Source organism: Barbus barbus (genome assembly GCF_936440315.1).
Source record: "Barbus barbus genome assembly, chromosome: 26".
Taxonomy (NCBI): Eukaryota; Metazoa; Chordata; class Actinopteri; order Cypriniformes; family Cyprinidae; genus Barbus; species Barbus barbus.
In genome coordinates this window covers 14,824,537-14,831,964 of record NC_136754.1, presented here as the reverse complement: position 1 = coordinate 14,831,964, position 7,428 = coordinate 14,824,537, and the positions used below count along the sequence as shown (strand labels likewise).

General features: G+C 35.2%; 1 long non-coding RNA gene across 1 annotated transcript; it reads right to left on the bottom strand.

Moving 5' to 3' along the window:
• Window positions 1-4,241: 4,241 nt before the first annotated feature.
• Window positions 4,242-7,002, bottom strand: LOC306846299. Its single transcript, XR_013782055.1, has 5 exons — window positions 6,879-7,002; window positions 6,245-6,294; window positions 5,686-5,838; window positions 5,281-5,372; window positions 4,242-4,883 (listed from the first exon to the last, which is right to left on the bottom strand). It is a non-coding gene; the product is annotated as an uncharacterized lncRNA (long non-coding RNA).
• Window positions 7,003-7,428: the final 426 nt, after the last annotated feature.

Genomic DNA, 7,428 nt, shown 5'->3' with positions numbered 1-7,428 from the left:
GACCTTGATTCTTTTTATTAGCTTGGTAGCACACTTTGGCTCCAAATGATGCCAAGCTTTTGCTTCCAATAAAGGGGGTGTGGGGTGTACAACAAAAGCTTTTGCCAGAAAGAAAGAGGGGGAAAAAATGGAGAGTCTGTTCAAATGACCATGAAATGCAGGCCAAATGAAATGCCTTGTGAATAACTAGGCCCACAGAGAGTAGCCTTCACTTTCTAGGCTTGAGTTATAGGTTATATATCATCTCCTCGGGAGATCATAATTTTGGCAGCGGCGATGCTTTCCAAAGAACTGGTGAAATGAAATCACTACGTTTTAAAGCAGCGGCAAGGCTTGCTGAGCATATGGGCGTAAGGCATGTGTCTTTCACAGTTTGTGATTTCAGAAATCACTGACTAGAGTAAGTCATGGGCCTACGGGTCATTTGTGCACTCTATGTGAACAGGGAATTAAAATGATTTCCAAATGGCAGTCTCAAATGGCAGTCTTCACTGGTCATATTCCTCAGTTTTGCTACAGTGTTTTTTTTTTTTCTTATTTGCATAAATAGTGAATGCTGTTAACACGTACGGGCATAAACTATTTGTGGTAATTAGCTTGACTAAAGGCTGGTGTTAGTTTACTAAATCACTGCTGACAGCAATTTAATTTTCCTCGTTACAGAAAATAACAGAAACCCCCAAAACCAAGAGAAATAATTCAGTCTTCAGCCAGGTGGGAGACATTTAAAGAGATAGTTCATTGAAAAATAAAATTCACTCACCTTCATGTTTTTTGAAACTGTCCAACATTCTTCACCAAAGTAGATAATTATGCATAATGTCCAAGCTGCTCTTTTCCATACAATGGAAGTGAATGATATCCATATCAATCCAGCAAGTTTTTTTAGTGCATAACAGACAGATTTCACAATGAGAAGATGAGTCTTATAGACTATTTTTCTGATATTTTATGGCATTGTTGTGCTTCTTGGAGCTTGACATCTCCTGGCCACCATCAACTTTCATTGTATTGAAAAGAACAGCCTGAACATTCTTCGAAACTTCTTCTTTTGTATTCCTCAGAAGAAAGAACATCATATGGTTTTGGGAGGACATAATGGTAAGTAAATTAGGTACGTTTCATTTGTTAACAATAGCTGAAATTAACTAACATTGAACAATGCAATTTATTAATATTATGTTCATTTCTACATTTACTAATATATATTTTGGTAACACTTCAGTATAGGGACCAATTCTGACTATTAACTAGTTGCTAATTAGCATGCATATTATTAACATATTGACTGTTTATTAGTAACTATAAAGCACCTTTTCTGCATGACCATATTCTACATGCCTATACCCAATACCTAAAGTTAACAACTACCTAACTAACTATTAATGAGCAGCAAATTAGGAGTTTATAGAGGTAAAAGTAGTAGTTAATTGCTTGTTAATAGCAAGAATTGAAGTGAAGTTAAGTGAAGTGATATACTGCCAAGTATGGTGACCCATACTCGGAATTCGTGCTCTGCATTTAACCCATCCAACGTGCACACACACAGCAGTGAACACACAGACACCGTGAACACACACCCGGAGCAGTGGGCAGCCATTTTATGCTGCAGCGCCCGGGGAGCAGTTGGGGGTTCAGTGCCTTGCTCAAGGGCACCTCAGTCGTGGTATTGAGGGTGGAGAGAGCGCTGGACATTCACTCCCCCCACCTACAATCCCTGCCGGCCCGAGACTCAAACCCACAACCTTTGGATTATGAGTCCGACTCTCTAACCATTAGGCCACGACTTCCCCTTAAAATAAAATGTGACCATATTTTTATATCTGTTAAACATTAGTTAATACACTGTGCACTAACATGAAGAAACAATAAAGCAATTTATACTATTAACTAATAATAAAGGTTAATAACTGCTGTAAAAATATATTGCTTATAGTTAGTGCATGTTAACAAATGCATAAATGTTAACCAATGAAACCTTATTGTAAAGTTACCATAAAATATAACAAAATTTTCATTTTTGAATGAAATGTCCCTTTAATCTGAGCTTCTAATTTGTCAAAGCTACAGTATGTGATGAAACACATAAAATGAAACCAAATAACCTTAAACTTTATTAAAAGACGCAAAGCAAAAGAGAGTGAGATATAAAAAGAGATTTGAGGTGTTACTGGAAACTGGTGGGCTAAGAGCTAACTCCGACTGTAATTACAGACTCTTTCAGCAACCGCTAGTCAAGCCTCATTACAGTCACTGCATGATACCTTTACTACTGGTGACCAACACAGCACCTCCCCAACACCTAAAAGACCAACCATGTTCATCTTCCATTTCTTCCTTTTCTCTCAATCTCTCTCCTGTACAGCTCAAATTCACTTAGCATACCTTTTCACGTTTCCTCCTGTTCCTTTATTTCCTCTTTCACTGTCATTTACCCTCTCTCTGTGAGTGCCTCTGTCTCTGAGACTCCAATTTACTCTAATTCAATTCCATATCGAACAGCTCATTCACTATGAAATAAGGTCTTTTTCAGCACCGCAATTCTATGGATCGCTGACGCTCCAGCTCTCTTTCTTTCCTCCCTGCAACACTCTCTGCCGTCAGCACCCCATCGCCCATGGGCTAACTTATCATCACGTTGATTCTGGTCCTGTTGATCTGTTTCTCATGGCTTCTGCATGTTCTTCAGTAAATCTTACTGTGAGAGGGAGGTTATTTGCGTACTGCACACTGAGCAGATGTCGTTATGTCTGCCATATAAATTAATGAGGCCTTGTAAAACCAACGTCACATTTCTATCGGTCAATTAAAGCCTGAATGATAAATTGATGCATCTTTTCACCATAACTCCCTTAATACCCCAAGACATGGCTGGTGTATTGTTCTGCCCTACAAAGGCAAAAGACCTTAACTCGCTAGAGTGTGAAACTGAGAAAAATGACTTTAAAGTTTTTTTACTTCTCCAGCCAAATTAATTATAGGTAGGACACTGGAAATTTGGTAATTAGATGTTTTAGTAATAAAAAAATTGTGAGTTCAAACTTAATTTGTACCCCTATTTTGAAGTTAATGTACTCTGCCTTTGCATTGTCTGCAAAAAGTGAGAAGTCACACCAAGGCAAAAGACATTTAATATTTTGTTACATTATCAATATTTTGTTACTGATCACCATTTACAAAATCGTTATAATAACACCTGAATAAAATCTAGTAATCATGGGCTATTTCATATAGGTTATTGCATATAGTAATGTGACTGTGTTAATTTATTATTATATATATATATATATTTTTTATCGTTACAAGCAGACTAAAAGTTAAATGTGAGTGGATACCGTTTTGCATCCAATTTATTTGCTATGCTCAGTAACGTAAAAGAATGCTAGTCATAGCATAATTGCTTATAGTGACTTCAGTTAAATAGCCTAACCTTAAAGAACGACTTGTGAATTTATGTGAATGCCAGAAAGCAGGCATGCTCAGAAATGCATGTGGATTAAACATCTCCGATGACGTTCAGCGCCATGGATTGATTTTATTGGATTACAAGAAAAGGTAGGATATGGATTTAATTGCGAACTGTTAGGCTAAGTTACTGATTTTATGTTTGATCATGCTAACGTTACATGCTACGGCATTCAAGTACACACGCATCCAACTAGAAGTGACAGCCTGGTGAATATTCTGCATTACAAAAAGGAAAAAAAAATAGTTAAAGGTTATTCACGATTATGTATTGCTGCCAAGGTGTCTAGCCGTTACAGTGCTTTGTTATATAGAACTGTTTGGTAGATTGTTATTTGTCTGCACCGTAATTCAAATGCGGCAGACTTTAATCACTCAAAAAAATGAAACCTTGACTTTAATTAATTTTTTCTTGTCAACAGGTTCCACAAAATATAATTATGAAAGTTGAAAACAAATATTTCAAGGTTATCTAACTTAATGGGGTTGTTTTAGGGAGAAATAATATTTTTGAGTCAAGCCAACTATTATCATTAATTTTTGCTCAACAAGAGACATTTGAGTTTAACCAACTAAAGTCAGTTATGTTATATGGACTAACCAAATTTGTTTAGAATTTGCATATTACATATTTGTTTATTCAAAGTAAACTAATGATTTTACAACAAAACATTAAATTCAAGCTTAATCAAAATAAAACGCTTTCGCTAACTTGAATTTTTACTAGTTAGGTTGAATTAACTCTAGTTTGTCAACAGGTTCCACACAAAATACTTCAGTAAACTCAACTCAACATTTATTAGTTCCTTTATTCACAACACAAGAGTTTATCAACAACACAATTGTTTATTATCAATTCTGTTTTACAAAAGAGAGAAAAAAAAAGTTAAACATACCCATGAGTGGCAGCATTTAAAGTTGGTTATCTTTACCTTTAAAAAACAAAAAAAAAACTCTGGACACGCTTTACATGACAAAAGAAACGTCACCCAGAACAGTGGTGCGTGTCTCACACAAAAAAAAAAGGTATATAAACTTAAGTGCTTTTCAATTAAATGGTTTCAAGTGCAAAGCAGGCCTTCATGTTAAACGCCACACGTTTGTTCACTCAGTTTGTTTTTAAGCATCTGTACCTTGGTTGAGAGTCTGGTAGCATCCAGCTGGAGGAAGATTTTCTGAAGCACCTCAAAGAACGTTTTCAGTTCCTGAGGATAACTGAGGTTCAATGCATATATGACACCCATTAAGAGTGCACATGCAGAAGCGATGTCTCCCAAGTCGTGAAGCACTTCAACACCCTCAATCACTATTCCAACATCAACTGGAGTGGTGGTGGCATCACCTCCCTCGGCATTAATGCTGTAGATGCCAAAGACAACTTGTTCAAGGTCCCTCTGGGCAGCACAGCCATCTGAATCCTTTCCACACACAAAAATGGACAACAATGAAATCACCAGCCAATTACATAATTCCAAAGAGCTCAATGCATTGCAGTTTTCTCCATAAATGTTTTAAAATAGTGCTTGATTACTTTTAACTTTTGGTCCAAACTGATTCCTCACAATTTGTACACTCACTGGCCACTTAATTACACTTGTATGATCTGATGCCATCTAATATAGCAGCGCTGCCATAAATTCTACTTTTATAAGATTATAATTTTTAAATTTTTAGATTAAATTATCAGAAACATGACTTTGGTCTAGACCAAAATTGCCATTCCTACAAGTCATATCCCACAATGTTAAATGGATATTGTGATATTCTTAAAAGCCCTATACCGTTACTGCTGCAGTAATTGTTAGTATTACCTACCAGATAGTCTTTGAAGAGACTGCTCGGATCTTCATTAGATAGATACAAAGTGCCCTGAGGAGGCACTCCCTCTTCTTTTCAACAGTTTCATTCTAAATAGAAAAAAAAAGTTCTGTTCTTTCTGTTGCTTGTAACTTTGAATGGTCATTTTGAACGTCAGTACATCAGTTTCCTCAAAATTCTGGTTATTTATCCATAGTGTGTAGTGTAAATACAAAATAGCAATTTGTTTAAAGAAAAAAAAAAATTAGCTGTTAATCTCAGAAGCTTTGTGAAATACAATCAAAGAAATGTTATATTCATATAGGGTGCATTTGCAATGTTATTGGTTTCTGACAAATGGCAACACAGACTAGACAAAATTTACTTATTCCTAAATGTGTTCTACAAAGTAGTAAACCACACCTGTGCAGTCGGAGCAAAGGTGAGGTTAATTTTCTTTCCTTCAGATCCACCCGTCTTCAGCACTCTGATGAGCTGATCAGCGTGGTGGTCAAGTTGTGCAAAAAACGTTGTGACGAGGGGAACAGTGGTAATCCTCAGAAATTCTGCTTCCACCTTTAAATAATGTCCACAAACAACCTGTTATTGGTGTATACTAAATAATAATAATTTTACTAAAAACACCATATATTACTGTATTCTATAATTCTTTCATTTGAATATTTAAGCACACACACCACCCAAAAAAACAAACAAAACAAAAAAGTGATTTCAGTTAAAAGAAGCTTGACTTGCAAAAAATAAATACATTTTAGAAGAGTTTTACAAATAGCAAACCATATGACTTAAAATAATTTAAAACATTTATATAATCTGTTAAAAACTGAAATTATCAATTGCTACTGATAATTAAAAGTAAACAGGATACAAACAGAAACAAGCTACTCAGAACTAACAAATTAAATGAAACTAAATAAACGCAAGAAACAGTATTTACATTAGTAGATGTTGCAGATCTTACCTATTGTGAGTACCTTGGCAGGAACAGAAAACACACCTTTTATTAAGGACCTGAAAAATTGCAAAGGATGAAAACAAACAAAATGATTAGATAAAGATTTTGTGAAATTTAATTAATCTGAAAAACTACAAACCAACAAAAATAATCACACTTTGTAATTTTTATTGAAAGTATCACAACAAATTGGAAAATACAAAAGTTTCAAACCAAGTATTGATAGAATACACCGCGTCTTTTCAAATTAAAATTAAGAAATGTATTACACTATTTGAGAAATGTAATCCTATTTACAGCCTTAAAATTATGAAAAGTGAATATAAGACATTAAGGACAGACAGGAACCCTGCAACTGACGGAAAAAAAATCCGTCGTAGACTCGCTCCAGTTTAAAAATCCATCGTAGCGACGGAGAACTTTAATAAATGAACTCTCTCTTATTACGTTTTCTTTTCGCCCAAATAATGTAAATATGCAGCGGACCAACCTGCGCCATGTGGCTAAGCTAGCATGCTAACTTCAGCATGTCTAAGACGCTAGAACTCTCTAAAACTAAAGCAGGCCAAAAATAAAGAACATATCTCTTATTACAAATAAAAAATGATCGATACTGGTGGAAAAACAAATATCCTCCTACCTTCACCAGTCGTGGAAAAGGTAAGACGTCCCTCTGTCAAAACCAATCGAAGAAAATCTTTGCAGGGGGTCACGCAGGTGTGCAGATTCAAATACACGTTAGTCTGACGCGTCTTGCTCTTCTTCTTCTTTGGGGTTTCATGGCAGTTGGCGTCGCACTATACTGCCACCCTCTGGGTGTAAGAATTTTTTACTTAACATAAATGGTTTGTGTTTAGACAACGCGTTAGGATTTTGTACAGTTAAGTTGAGACATAATTACGTGGACTTTAATAGAAAAAAACATTTCAAGTCAACAAAGACAATTATTATAAGTAAACTGAATATACAAATATTATGTAAAGTGCACAACCTTCCTTGTTCATTTTTTTGAGTGATGATTGATCTGATGAAAATATGTCCGTTTTAATTGAACTGTTGATATAAGCAGCTTTTAAAACACTAAAAAAGCCTTTAAATTCATGAATGCTTTTAGTAACTTCTCAACTTGAGAATTTGAGGATTTATTGTTGTTGTTAACAAATTAACAAATATGTTATTAACAAATTCTC